Source organism: Camellia sinensis, chromosome 15 (genome assembly GCF_055761805.1).
Source record: "Camellia sinensis isolate YWXY chromosome 15, ASM5576180v1, whole genome shotgun sequence".
Lineage (NCBI taxonomy): Eukaryota > Viridiplantae > Streptophyta > Magnoliopsida > Ericales > Theaceae > Camellia > Camellia sinensis.
The window spans coordinates 118,170,130-118,186,273 of NC_138975.1; the positions used below are offsets into that span (position 1 = coordinate 118,170,130).

At 41.1% G+C, this 16,144-nt stretch overlaps 1 protein-coding gene across 12 annotated transcripts in view; it reads left to right on the forward strand.

Annotated features, from left to right (window-relative positions):
* Positions 1 to 16,144, forward strand: part of LOC114268225 (uncharacterized) — a 267,263-nt gene that overhangs the window by 237,799 nt on the left and 13,320 nt on the right. The gene's annotated exons all lie outside the window — the stretch shown is intronic.

Below are 16,144 nucleotides of genomic sequence, written 5' to 3' on the forward strand. Positions count from 1 at the left end.
CCTGTGGTAATCTAGGATTACTGGCCGGTCTCGTTGCCAAACTTCTAGGGGCGAGTTTGGGGCGTGACAGTTTTCGTGTCTAAGTGCCTTACTTGTCAGCAAGTGAAGGCCGAGCATCAGAGGCCAGCGGGTTTGTTGCAACCCTTGCCTATTGCCGAGTGGAAGTGGGAACATGTCACTATGGACTTCGTTGTAGGTCTTCCGAGGATTCAGCGGGGTAGTGATGCTATTTGGGTGGTTGTAGATCCGCTGACTAAGTCGGCGCACTTTATTCCTATGCGCGTGAGAGATTCGGTAGACCATCTTGTCGGTTTATATATTCGGGACATAGTGAGGTTGCACGGGGTCCCAGTGACGATCGTCTCAGATAGAGATCCTCGTTTTACTGCCAGGTTGTGGCAGAGTTTGCAGAGTGCCTTAGGCACTAAGTTGACCTTTAGCACGGCTTATCATCCTCAGACTGATGGGCAGTCCGAGCGTACTATTCAGATCCTTGAGGATATGCTTCGGGGTTGTGTTCTTGACTTTAGCGGGTCGTGGGAGAGGCACTTGCCATTAGTGGAGTTTTCCTACAACAACAGTTTCCCGTCTAGTATCGGTATGGCACCATTTGAGGCCTTGTGTGGCCGACCGTGTAGATCTCCTGTTTGTTAGGCCGAGGTGGGTGATGCACCTCTGTTGGGTCCGGAGTTAGTGAGGGAAACGACGGAGAAAGTTGAGCTTATCCGTAAGAGGCTTGTTACAGCCCAAAGTCGTCAAAAATCTTATGCCGACCATAGGAGGAGACCTTTGGTGTTTGAGGTGGGTGATCATGTCTTTCTGAAGATATCACCGAGGCGGGGATTGATGAGGTTTGGGAAGAGTGGGAAGTTGTCCCCTCGGTTCATTGGTCCTTTTGAGATCCTTGAGAGGATTGGAGAAGCTGCTTATCGTTTAGCTTTACCACCGCAGTTGTCCGGAGTACATGACGTGTTTCATGTGGGTATGCTTCGGAAGTATGAGCCGAATCCATCACATGTGTTGGATTGGACCGATTTAGTAGTTGATAAGGATGTCTCGTATGAGGAGAGACCGGTTCGGGTCTTGGATAGATGGGATCAAGTTTTGCGAGGCAAGACCATCCCTTTGGTAAAGGTTTTGTGGAAACATCACGGGGCGGAGGAAGCCACTTGGGAACGCGAGTTGGAGGTCCGAGAGAAATATCCGGATCTATTTATAGATGCTTGAGCATATGTTGCTTATTTTGTTGTAATATTGCACCTTAAGTGTATTGAATTTAACTTAAGCTGTGAAACATAGTTTATGTTTTGGTTAATGGTTGTATTTTGAAACTTGCCTCATAATGGAAGTTTAGTGTAACACTGCATTTGTTGAATGTGTTGTAGAATTGGAGTTATATCATGAGATTGATTATGATATGGAAATGGAAATTATTTATATTGAAAACTGTTGAATTTGAAAGGAAAATGAATGTTGATAATGCAAGTTGTTATGTATAATGTGAAATGCCTCTTGAAAAGAGATGGGATTGACCGGTATTAGGTCAGGTTGTTTAATAGAATGTTGGCATATTGTGGGAAATAGAGAAAACTCTTTTAAAAAAAAAAAAAACTTGTACTTAATTTCGGGGACGAAATTCTTTTAAGGAGGGGAGGTTATAGCGACCCCGGTCTTTTCCCTTTCGATTATTGTATCCGGACTTAGGGTCCGTGGATCCTGCCATTCTATATTGGTTGTTGTTGTCCTTTAATCTCTTTGTATTTTGAGTTATAGGATATGTTGGGCAGGTCTGTTACAGGTCGGTTGAGTTTAGATGCCAAAACTAGCTGCCCAGATTTTGACCTGTCCGCTCGAGCGTGAAGTTTGACGCTCGAGCGGGGATTCTTTTGTTGTTTGTCCGCTCTAGCGGGGGATTTGGTGCTCGAGCGGGATTATCACCCATCCAGTATTTCCTGCGCAGTGTTGGACGCTCGAGCGTGGGATTGGACGCTCGAGCGTAAGTGTGTGAGTTCCGCTCGAGCGGGGAGTTAGACGCTCCAGCGGGGACCTGGTTCTGCAAAAGTACTGGGAGTGCATATTCGACGCTCGAGCGGGTGTTTGGACGCTCGAGCGGGGAATCGACTACATCAGTCCGAGATTTCACTTTTTGGATCACTTTTTGACCTACTCTTTCTTTCTTAACTTTTAAAAACCGCCCCTTGAGAGTTTTTCTCTCTTTATCTCTCTCTAAACTTGTCTTCTCTTCAAGAATTGATCTACCTAGGGTGAGTATCTAACCTTAGTCCTTTATTAAAAAGTTAGAGTGGGTTGAGGGCTTCGTTTTAATCTGAGAAACTTGGGATTTGGAGCACGTTAGTCTTTGGTCATCATCTCCATTTGAGTTCCTCACTTCGAGGTAGGGATTTCCTACTCCATCTTATAAGTTTTGTTCAAAGTTGTGTATTTTGATATGTTGGGGGTACTTTGGTAATTTTGGGGAAAACCCTAGTTGTTTTAATAGATTAATTTGTATAATTAATTTAAGGAAATTGGGGAAATTGGTTAAATTCTTGAAATTGAGGAATTCATTGATTAAATGGTGTAGTTGGATAATTTAAATCACACGCCTATCGAATTGTTGATATATTTATTTTCAGTCTAGAAATAACTGTTTTGGGTTATTGGTGGAGGATAGTCGTGTTTGTTGTAGACATTGCATGTGGATTAGGGAAAATTGAAACTAATCAATTTGTTTAAGTCATAACTTTAGACTATTGAATTAATACAGAAAATACATGTATTGATTGAGCATTGCATATGCATATTGTTTGGGAGGAGATAGGGGATGTACTCCACGGTTTAGGGGAAGATAGGGGATGGACCTCTAAACCGGATTTTGTTTGGGAGGAGATAGGGGATGGACTCCATTAGCATCACTATCATGTGTGCTTATTATATTGAAGTGTTTTTACATGTTATTGATACAGCACTAAAATGTGTATCAAACGGGAAGTATGAAGTGTTTTGATATGAGCATGAGTCTCATCTGTGTTGTTGATATTGGAAGTAATGTGAATATGATATATGGTTCACTGTTGTAAGTTTGGCCAGGTTCTGAGCCATATTGATAATAATGGGAATTGAAACATGTCATAGACATTAGTGTCATGAAATGGTATTAAGTTATAATTGATCATCTTGGTTAACCATCTATTGAATGCTATAGCTTTATTCAATGCTTATATTTAGTTTAGTATTTTTCTGCTGGGCTGTGGCTCACCCTTTATGGGAACATCATTTTCAGGTTCAGGTGATAAGCTACCTCCAAGGACTTAGCTTGGAAGGATTTGGCTTTTGGATTTTGAAGATTGTCTTTAGTTAATTGTTTTTATTTGTTAGTACATGTAAACATTCAAGCCTAGGGCTTTACTTGTATTTGAGTTAGAACTCATATTTTTGTGTCCAAGTGTTAGCTTGGAAAGATGTTAGCCGTAGGGCATTTAATTTGATGTTACATGTAATGCTTTTATTTAGTAAATTTGAAGTGTTTTAAGTGTTTGAAGACAAAGATGACCAGAACCATCACATGGACACAGTCAATTTGAAGTGTTTTACGGCTGGACTTCAGAATGAAGTTGCCTACGTATCCCAAAGATGGGAATCAAGCCTTACGTAGTTCGGGGTTAAGGTACACTCGGGTATTTAACCTCTCCTTTTGCGCTCTAACTTTTGCCAAGGTGCCCGTTGCGGGTTTTCGACCTTGCGAGCTTTGTTCTTCTTTCCTTTTCAATTCTTTTCTTTTCTTTTTTCTCTTTTTTTTTTATTATTTTTCTCTTTTCATTTCTTTTGTATTTTTTTTGTATTTTCTCTTGCTCTAACTTTTGCCTGGGTTGCCCTTCCGGGTTTTCGGCCCAGCGAGCCTCTCAAAGGGTAAAAATGTAACAAGTCCATGCCAAATGGTTTGAGATCCTGAAGTCATCTGAGTCTAGAAAAATGACTGCTGTATTGATTTGCTGAAGGACCCATCTTCGGCTCTTCGAGCACATCGGACATTTTTGCCCCTAGTTAGAGGGGTGCTTCTGTTCTAGCTTTACAAGCTTCTTCTGATGAGATCTGATCTTCTTGATCTGACTTTGGTGCCTCTTGTTCGAGGGCTGCTTCAAATCTGGCCACACAGGCCTTACATGGCGGTTGACCGTTGAACGTTCTGAATGGGTCCAAGGTTCGAAAACAAATGGATTGAATCTTGAGGCTGAGAGCGATCCTAGGCTGCACAATCTCAAGAGCGATTCCACACAAGTCTTCACAGGACTGCGCAAAACATTTTGTTTTTGAAAGTTTTTAAGAAAGCGACAAATCGCTCGCGCCGAAGATAGTGTGGAACCAATCTGGATCAAAGCTAGGGTCCTTCTCAGTACTCACACTAACAAGCATGATTTCATTCATTAAGGGCTTAGCACGCCTCTCTTACTCTCAGTTTGATCAAAGTTTTGCAAATCCCGAGGAATTCCTCCCTCTTTGTTTTCATCGCGACGTTCAAAAAGTTTTGAAAAACTTAGGTCATTACAATGACTTCAAGGCACAGAAAAGGCAGAGTTCTTAGCCAAATACTGCCATCTCATTCAGAACTTCCGGCATAATTGGCACAAGACAGAAGCAAATACGAGAACGTGAAAATCACTGCTGTTTCATTTAAAATCTGTCGGCACAACTGGTTCCCTGGCAGAAACAGACTCAAAACAAAATGAAAAGATAAACACAAAACAAAATGGTGACGCTCGAGGTAACACCCCCCGGAATCACCCGACTCCTATACAACAAAACTGACTTGATACAACAAGACAGACCCAAAACAAAAAGAGACTGACTCAAAACAAAAAGACAGACTCAAAACAAAACAACAAGACTGACCCAATACCTAAGTCAGAAAGCACAAAAGCTAGCATTGACAAATGCTCAAAACAGTGCATGCCATACACCATATCTGAAATAAACTGAACGCCGTCCGCAGGTGGTTCATCCCTCGATCCCGTCACATTATCCCCCACAGGTTCACTGGTCGAGTGCCGATAGACTTTGCTGGACTGGCGCGGGGATGACCCTGTTGTCAAACAGATCTTGTACATCATGGCGCAGACGAAAGCAACTGTCAGTGTCATGACCGGTTTGTTGATGGTACACACAGTACCTAGTATGGTCATGCTTTGGAGGGAGAGGATCAGGTAAAGGCCGTTGTTCCAATGGTTTCAGATGTCCTTTCCGGATTAAGGCCTCTAGAGCCTTTGACAAAGGCATATAAAGTGGGGTGAAAACCCTCTTGACTCGGGGTGGATATTTGGCCATCTGTGAGCTACTTCCGGATGCACCGGTGAATGGGGTAGCTTTTTTTGATGTGGTGGTGGTGACCATGCCCACTTCAGAAGATCTTGCAGCTGCATCACCACTGGTGGTCGCATTCGAACTGCGGGTAAACACCCTCCTGGGCTACTCCTTCTCCTGGTCAATGAGGCCCTGCTTCATAGCATCCTCGATCTGTACTTCCATCTCATACAAATCTGAAAAGGTAGAGAAGGGGAGCACGATCATTTTCTGCATTAGTTTGGGCTGGAGGTTGCGCACAACCATCCGTATTTGATCCTTATCTGTTGGCCTAATGGTCATCATTGAGGCTTTGGCCTTCCAGCGGACCACGAATTCTAAGAAGCTCTCCTTAGGCTCCTGTCTCGTCATCTCAAGATCATGGGTTGTGACCTCGATTTGCGTGTTATAGGAGTACTGTGCAACGAAGGCCTCGGCCATCTCATCCCAGTTCCGTTTGACATCGTCTTCTAATTTTGCATACCAGATAGCGGCCACACCTGACAGGGTCCGACCGAATAATGAAAGTTTCTGCAGCCTGGTGAGGCCCATCGGCCTTAGTATGTCCGAAAACAACCGGAGGTGCACTATGGGATCGCCAGATCCATCAAATCGATCGATGTGTGGCATCTTAAATCTGTCCGGCAGCGTCACAGCTGCGTCAGTATACCCGTCCTCAATGTCCGGGATGGACTTTACCCCCTGGGATTCTTTGAACAACTTTTCAAGCTTGCTCAACTTCAACGCTGTATGGTCTACCTCGAACTCAAAGGGAGAGTCCGATGGGTTGATTGGTGCTTTAGACAGCTGGGGTAAGATTGAGGGCGGAGCCGGCCCTGTCGGAATGTCGGTACCTTCTTGGACATTTTGCGTCTCCCCGGGTATTGGATCTACTGGTGGGGGGGAGCTTGATGCGAAGCAGATGCTCCGTTTTGCTGTTGCAATCTGGTGATTAGCTCAGCCTGCTGGGCCATGATCGCAACCTGCTGTTTGGCAAATTTCGTCTGTCGGGCAGCGTCTTGCTGCATGAGTTTCATACTTTCTTGGAGTTGACGCATCATTTCCTCCATCCCTGCCATGTTCTGCTGTTTCGGCTGACTGACTGGTGAGGTGACTAAAAACTGATAAAAACTGAGGCCTCAGCCTGACTATTCACTAGTAGGGTGGATAAGGGCCACCGATCTGGTAACTGCTGAACTGGTGATCTGTGCCTAACTGGCCCTTTTTACCCTGCCTCTGGCGGAGGAACACTGATTTGTCCTTGAACTGAATCTCTGACCTGACAAAGTCTATCAACACAAGTCCGATGAACCTCGGGGGATATCGGAGCCTTCTGAAACTATGGTTCCAAGACTACCCCCTAGCAAAAGAGAAAACATGCAGAATCTCAGCCTGATTTCACCTGAACATATATGAGCATAGTTGAATGAGTGTGCTCTCTACTGAATTCTGCCCAAAATTCTACCGGTGAACTGATACCCTCAGGTGAAACTGATTCCCAGATACTGATGCCCGCAGGCCTGATGCCCAAACTACTAAACTGGTGCCCGCAGGCCTGATGCCCAAACTTGTAGACTGATACATGCATTCTTATAGAGACGCACTCTAAAAGCACATAGCAGACAAGTGAGAGCCAAAACACCCCTATGTTGGGGTAGGGTTTCCCTGTCCTATTTTGTCAGGAGCTAGGGTTTCACTACGCACGCAGCGGTTTCAAACAACTTATAATCGGGTAAGCAACCTGTCCTAGTTTGGAATGGTCGCTATGGATTCCGAATATGCACTAGGTCGAATGGTAAAAAAGGGTGCCCCGGTAAAACCGGGGTTTGTGTTCCCATACTGGCAGAGCCCACAACTGGTCAGCCTTATGGTCATGTCTTGACAAGACAAGCCTCCGGCAAACCGTTCAGGAATAGCAGATGGCAAACACGGTGTCCTAGGCGCACCAATACAAATGCAATGCAAAAAAACACATAAATGTAGTCAAAACCAGATATCATGAGTTCGAGTCAAGTTCTCTAACTCCCCAGCAGAGTCGCCAAAAACTGTAGACGTCCCCGAACGGCCCCGAGAGGGATGAGGTCCCATTCCGCTCGTATTGGGCTCACTACAGTTCGGACTTTCAAATTGTCACGGTTCGTAATTTGAACCAAAGAGTCCAAATCCGGCAAATTATTTTGAGAAAACAGATTTTTTTTAAAGAAGTGCCAAACATGGACTGCTTTGCCAGATACAGAGTCGCCATCTAAATATTTTATTTTGGGAAAATTTAGGAAACCCTGACTCATTTGCCTAAGCCACGTGTCCGTCATCACCAAAGTTGCCTCGGCTCGGGAACTTGGGTACGATTGGGGAATGTCACTTCGTGAGCACCCCCGCTCGTCCGATCAAAGATCGGCCTCTACTAACCATGATATCTAGTTTTGAAAACTTTATGCGTTCTTATTTCGGTTATTAGCCTAGATTTACTATATGATGCGCACAGCATACAAGTATAGACTGGATCGTCTGAATTGGAACAAAACATTTCATGTTTGTTTATTTTGAAAATGGTTTGATGGTGCTACCCGCAAGTAGGCTAAGACGTGGATTTGCCACCCTCGGGTGGGCTTAGAAAACATGATTTTGTCACTATCTAGTGGGCTTAAAACACACATTTGATGAATTGTTCTAATCCAAATAACCCAACCTTCACCCATAGGCATTCAGGCAGTTTTATCACATAAGCAATTAGCCTCATGGTAAGCATGCTATCATGGCAGTCATTCACACGCATGCAAGGATGCTAAAGCGTAAAACTTACCGAGTACTCCAAGCCAAAATAGAAGCTAGGTTAGAAATCCATGCATGATCCTAAATATGCTGAAATGCCTAATGCAACACATGCAAGAATGCAACTATAGCAGGCTCAGCTATTCTAAACATGGCATATGAGGTGCAACAGCTAACAAGTATTCAATCTTGGAATTGAAATACAAATGCAGTTAGTATGATGCGCCGAGCCCGGTGCATGCAAAATAGATGAATGAATGCAACATGCTATCATACTGTATGCTAATTGAAACATGCCCTAATCTAACCATCATAAGCTGGTAAATAAAAGGGAGAAAGACGTGGGGTTGGAAGACATGCATCACACACACGCACACTTATTACAATTATGCCCTCGCACAGAGGGTCCGAATAAATGATATACAGTCCCAAATAAATAATACAGTCCGAATGAATACAGAATTCTAATTGATTAACAAATTAAAGTAAGAAAGCTGTAAACTAGCATACAAGCTAGGGACTGCCTTGACTCCGCTCCGGATGATGAATGATGCATGCTCGGGTTACTTGGCACGGAAATCCACTGCGATGCCCCAATTAGCCTCTGTTTGCGATTGATGCCGGAATGCTGTGCAAGGCCTTTGAAAGGCTACTGATTCTTGATTTGTTGCAACAGAGAGCAGGAAAAGGGCATGGCAATGTATTTTCACAAATGTATGCATGCCTCGATCCTCGTGCCACCAATCACGCATCTCGATGCATGATGACCGAGGAGTCGAATTGTGCAACTCAATATAGAATGAATGCATATGAAAACACAACAAGACCTAACTCCATCATGGGCAATCCAGAGTGTCGGGGACAGGGAATTGAGACACGTTCCGTCACTCAAAGTACGAAACGTCCCTCGTTTCCCGTGCTTGGGCTAACTCCTATCCCAAGCACGATGCAATATGCATGATATGCATGAAATGCAACTAAGATACAACCTAACATACACAATGCAATGAAATGGCATACACGATGCACGAGATAACATGGCATACACAATGCGCTAACATACAACCTAGCATACGCAATACTATTAAATGAAATGGCATACACAATGCATAATAGACTTACACCAACATGAGTGGACCTCAGCCACACTCACATAAGAGGCCATGAGATGAAAATGAGACACTCGAAATGCGTGCACACATGCATGCAAACCGAGAACCGATCCTAAGGCACAAATGCTACTCTAACAAGGCATGGCAGGGCATGGAACATGGTATGCAAACATGCAAGTTTCAGCACTGAAATGTGATGCAAAATGATCCCGAAACATGGAAACATGGCACCCGATGCATGGAATGAACCCGAAACACGAAATTAGGTACATGGAATGACCTATGGATATGCAAAGCATGCATTATTTGAACATGAAGTGTGAAGACAGAATCAAGACAGTCCCAAAAAAAGTATATTTACAGTTTTAATCAAGGCCAAAAAGTGAACACAAATAGGGCTAAGTTAACATGCAAAAATGGCCCCAAAAGAGAGATAATGAAGCAAGTAGCAGCTGCTGGCCCTAAATGGCCAAGATCCCTTCAACAAAGTTGAATAGGGGCTTAAAATGAAGCACTTTACAATTTACAACAAGCCACGAAAACAAACACAAGTATGGCTAAACTATTGTGCAAGAAATGGGCCAAACGGGAGACAAAGAAGCAAGTGATGGTTTCTGGCCTCAAACAGAGGAGGTCCCTTCAACAAAGTTTAAGAGGGGCCCAAAACATGGTGTTTTACAGTTAGTGACCAAACCCAAAACAGTGCACATGCAAGCTTAAAATACTATGCAAAATAAGGCCTAAAAAGAGGTTTAAACACAAAGAGCAAAAATGGAGCTTCAAAAAGAAAAATTCCCTTGATAAAAAATGAAGAGGGGGTCAAAACAAGGCTATTTACAGTTCGGACCAGAGCCCAAAAATACAAGAACAAGGGGGTAACAAAACATGCAAAAATAAGGCCAAAAGAGGGATAAAGAGGCAAGTGACAAAAGGAAGCCTCAAACAGTGAATATCCCTTCAACAATGTTGAAGAAGGGATCAAAATAAGACACTTTACAGTTTATAATCAAGCTCAAAACAGTATACAAATAGGCCTAAAATACTATGCAAGAAAGAGGTATACAAGAGAGGTAAAGAAGCAAGTGTAAAAAGGAAGCCTCAAACAGGGAGAGGCCCTTAAACAAACACGAAAAGGAGCTCAAAATAATGCTATTTTCAATTAGGGTCGGATCCCAAAATGTAAGCAAGTATGGCTTAGATATAGAACAAAATAAAGCACAAAAGAGGGAGAATGAAGACTCACCCTTGTAGACCAAGCTTCAGCAGCTTTTGGCTTGAGAAAAGGTGCTCCTAAGCTTTGGAAAACCAGCTCCAAGTGTTGGAAAGGATGGTGGTGGTGTGGTGCTATGTGGTGGTGTAGAAAGGGGTGTGGGATTTGGGGTTTTGGAGCTTGGAATAGAGAGAGAGAGAGAGAGAGAGATAATGCAAGAGCCTTAAAGCAAATTTTGTAACCCTTTGAAATGCAGCTGGAGGTGCTGTTATATAGGCAAGAGTATGGAAAAAAAGAGGGGGAAATGGATTTCAAATTTCCCCCCAAAAGTGCAGCCCCCCGGATACACAATCTGGGGGGAAACAAAATACAGATTTGTAATGTACCAGAGGAGGGGAGCAAGGCCAGCCTGGTATTTAAGTTGCAGGTGGCCGGCCGGCCCTCCCCATGGCCGGCCGGCCAAGGGTCAAAAGGCTCAAGAAGTATTAGTGGCCGGCCACCCCAGATTGGTGGCCTCTTATGTGTGCACAACACAACCATGTGGTCAAAAACTGGAGAAAGTAAATCAGGAGAGAGAAAAGGCCACTTTTAGGAGGGGTTCAAAAGGGTCACACACAATTACTGGCCGGCCATATGATATTGGTGGCCTCCCAGGTGTGTATAACACAAATATGTGGTTTAGGGCTGGAAAAAGTGGCCTTAGGGTGGTCAACATTGGTTTTCAAGTGAGAAAAACGGGCGATGGAGGGCGATGGAGGAATAAAACTGGTCGTCAGAACAATTGATGGCCTCCCACCCTTCTACGACCTTCATAACAATGAAACAGAGGTCCCTGCCAAAAATGAACTCAAACCGATGCAAAATAGAGGTTCGGGGGCCGAAACACGCAGCCCGAGGCCCCAAAAACTGACTGTTAGGCACCGGAAGTGGTGTTCGACCACGAAGTTGGTCTCTCGAGCCACAATGTCCCTCAAAAGGGAGCAAATAAGTTGCATGCCAAAAATCGGAGCAAACGGAGGTGGTTAAGCAGTCCCGAACCGAGGCACACGGCCAACGGCTCCGAAAAATCGGAAACCGGACTCCAAACGGGTAAAATGGCCTATGACAGCGAAACGTAGCCTACGGCCACTGAGAGATGATCTACGAGACCTCTCCCTCCCCTCGGAAAGAGAAAATAGAGAAAATAGAGCCTGGTTCGCAAACCGAGGCAAAGCACGAAAGAGCCTGGAAGTCCGGAGGCAAGGCTCGCAGCCGAGACTCTGAAACCTCTGAACGAGCACGATATGCAACATCACCAAGCGCTCAATCGGTGACGTCTGAGTCTTAAGGTCGGTCAAAAATGGGGTGTCTACACATAGCATTTGCACCAATCACTAGTATATATGTATATATACATCGAGCCCCCAAATTACAAATTATTCCGGTGTCCAGAAATGCCTAAATCCCAAACATTTGGTCACTTTGGACAGTTCACTTCGTTCCATGAATTAGCATAGGAAAAACATAGCCAACAAGTAATCCAATTTAACAAAATACACAAACAATGACAAGTTTTCTCATAGAAAAAACATATGATGCAAATCAAATCACACCAAAGAAATGGAAATGGAAGAAAAATGGTAGAATTCAGAATCAGTGATGAGATCAGTGAGTTGGGTGTATACCTTTTGATTCGATTTTATGGTTCTAGCAAGAAAACTAACACCACAACCACACGAGAGCTATGTCGTCCATCAAGAATTTGATTAATCTCCCTCTATTCAAAGCTCAATTTGCAGATTTGCCCTTCATCTCTTATTCTTATGTCCTTCATTCACACTGCAGTATGGTTTACCAACGTATATATTTTAGGGTTTATAAATTGTGGGTACATTAGTATTGATTTCGTTTTTTATTACAAAGATAAGTACATAAATTGGTGAAAAGTCCATTATTATCACATGTTATTTGATTTGATTTTTATTTGTTATTTGATTTGTTTTTATTTTTAAATTTGGTTATAAACAACATGAGTTTGAAAAATCGTCGAAAAATCACTGGTAGCCGGCAGACAATAATAGTTGGCAATTCGTGAAGATGAGTGAATACAAAGATGAATAGATAAGTTATATAAGCCTATAAAGAATTGACATTTGGATAGATAATTGAACAGACAGATAACAAGTGTATAAATAAGTAATATTTGAATAAGTAAGTAAATTTTAAACAAATAAATATCCTTTTAAAAATATTAATGTCCTTTTAATTCAAAAAGATTTGAATTTAAACCTGTTGATCTAAAAGTTTAAAAAATGGGGCTCTCGTGTGCTTCTAATAATAAAGAATAATGTTTGAGAGCTCGAAACTTTGCCCCCCCTAATCCCCCTAATGCCCAAAATGACGTCGTTTTGGGCATTAGGCTTTTTTTTTTTCTTTTTTTTCTTTTTTTTTTCTTCCGTTTTCGACCATTTTCGAGCTCAAAACGCAGGGGGAAGAGGGACAGGGACAGGGACAGGGAGAGAGAGAGAGGGAGAGCGGAGAGAAGAGAGGGAAAGAGAGGGAGAGAAGAGGGAATGGAGACACACACACACACAGAGGCCCCTGCATTCCGGCCGATCGTCCGATCGTCTCAGCTCGACCTATCAGCGCAGATCGCCGATCGTCGCATCTCGTTCGCTGTCTGCCTCCGCCCCCGTCGTCGTCTGCCTCTGCTTCTTCTTCCCTTCTTCTTTCTTCGTCTGCTTCATCTCTGATTGAATGAAAAAAAAAAAAAAAAAATCCAAAAACGACGAAACGACGTCGTTTTTGGTTCGGGGGATTCGGGGGGCATAAATTCGAGTGACGTAGCACTGCTGAATAATAAATTGTATATAAGTTTTTTTAAAAAGCCATTTTTTAGGAAAATGTTATAAGTCTTAAATTTTCTACCAAACAAATGATCAAATGTCTCATATGGGTGTGGGTCCACAAAATTGCGAACCCCACACCTATGTAAAACATTTGATTATTTGTTTAGTAGAAAATTTAATACTCCTAACATTACCCCATTTTTTAAGCACTAATATAATAATATAACAACTGTTACATCAATTAACAAAAACAATTATAAGTAAATATTTGGTAACGTTTATATCAATAATTTTTTTTTTATTTTTATAGAATTTTTAATAATTATAAACAAAACTTGTTTTGTTTTGGTTTTAAAAAGTTATAAATAGTAATTTACTAAACACACAAAAAAGATAGTTTCACTTATTTATTTTAATTTTTTTTTCTCTTCCTCCTATTTTTTTTTTCAACAACCAACTGTTACTCATCTCTACAGGCTACATTATTAATAAACTTCACTGCCAATCATTTCCAACCATTACCTCCTACCACCAATAACACATTTGGCCACCAACTTTGGTTGAAAACCACATTTAGGTGACCAATCGCCCATCATTTTTTTCCTATCGGCAATCACTTTTGCCCACTATTTTTGCAGCCAACAACTACCTCCGGTTACCACCAACCACCTCCTATAGCCAACAACTATCTCTGGCTATCATTTTTAATTGTCAACAACCTCCTCCTATAATCATCTATTTTCACTTGTTTTCAAAATATATTTTTAAAAAGCTTGTATACCAAATATATTTTTATTATCATTTTTAATCAAAAATTAATATAAATATATTTAATATTTTTTATAAACTAAAAAAAATAAATTATAAATGTTATCAAACAGCACCATACATTACTCAAATACAAATTTTCAATGGAGTCCATAATTTAAGTGTGTCCATTCAATTATAGAGTCATGTAATTATTTTGGAGAAATATTATATATCTATAATTTAGACTCACAAACTCGAGAAATTATTGGTTGGTTTTGGAATACCATCACGTGGTGCCGTAATGGTGTTGTAATTGGTCGAGGGAGTGGAGCCTATGAATTTGTGTTGAGTGATTGGAGAATCTAGATGGGGGTATGGTAAATTATGATTGGTGTGGGATATGACAACATGACGTCTCAAGACCAACTAATAATTTTTCCACAAACTCACTTATAATGATATGACAAGAAAGTTAGGCATTATATAACTGAGTATGTGATAAATCAAAAGTTGACACTTATCACGTCATTTCATTATAGATCAAATTTAAAAAACCTTTTTAAGAGTCTTAAACATTTTTTTATTACTTTATTCTATTTTTTTATTAATGTATTCATTAATAAATAAATAGAGAGATAACATTTGATGTTTATAAAAAAGCTCACATAAGGCAATCTTTAGCTTTTCCACAAAATTTTATTCAAATTTATAAATTTGAGTCACACAACCACTGCTGGAAAACAGACTTTTAGTGGCGTTTAAAAAACGCCGCTATATCTTTCAAAAACGCCGCTAATTCCTTTTGCGACGTTTAGTACCAAACGTCGAAGCTACGGCCGTCGCTGTATCTTTACGACGTTTTAAAAACGTCGCGATATTATAATAGGCGGCGTTTTTAGAAACGCCGTGAAATGTCCCTACCATGACGTCACTATGATTTTAGCGACGTTTTCAAAACGCCGTAATATCTTTTTAAAAAAATTGACCGTTAACTTGTTGGAGTTTAGGTGGCGTTTTAAAAACGCCGTGAAATCCTCTTTTTTTTTTTTTTTTTTAAATTATGCTAATTTTATGTGATTAAACTAAAAAAATACCTATAATAAAATTGAATAGCCGTAATATGAAATAATAACTCCCATTCAAATTATAAATGCAGCATTAATTCACTTTCCTATTCAATTTAATATCCAATCATCATTACCCACAAAATAACATATTCAAAAATTAAATTCACAATTCTCAACCAAAAAATCAGCAGTCCTCTGGCAGCAAAAATCAACACCAGCCAAAAGTCACACATAGCCTTGTTCTTATCAACTAGACCAACTTGTATTACAAAAGCTTTTGTAAGATAATTTACTTCCAAAAAATGAAAAAATGGATCATTATCCACATCCATACTAGATCTACCAGTTGTCTCTAGAGTATAAATTGCAGGAATCACATCAGGCTCCCTAGCTAAGAAGACACTGTTCACCACCCCATAATTTCCACTTACAAATGGTTGGTGCTCATCATGCTGCCATTCTCCATCAACAAAAAACTTGTACTGCACGGAAATGAAAACAACATATCTAAACATCAGATACTAGAGATAGAAGTGCACTTTTAGGATTGGTCATGTAGATGAACTCATCTCTTTGACTAAACACTGAATTTAATGATCAATTTGTTAATCTTGCACAATATTTCTGTGAATATCATGTCCGTTATATACAATTTTGAAAGAATTAAAATGTATAAAATGCATGCACCATTGTGCAACTATGGGATGCATGTTTACTTTCTTCAACCTGTATAATCTTCATATAACACAACAATATGGTGTCTCATTGAGATTTATATGTATTAGCTGCCTGTGTTATAGCAAACATACAAAGCCTTTTAGCTAATTTATAGTCTTTATTATTTGAAACAAAAAATCACCCTCTTTAGCGGACAAATTGTCCATGGATCCATTTTCAGGAACATAAAGTGGCTCCAATTTCTGCTAAGCATGGGGACCCACCAATACTGATATATATTAAAGTATAAAACATTTTAAGAAGAAGAAGGTGTACAATCCAAGTTAAAATTCACAAAACAGATCACCAAGCTCTTTCAACAGTGCAAGCTTCTAAGCTTACAGTAGAAAG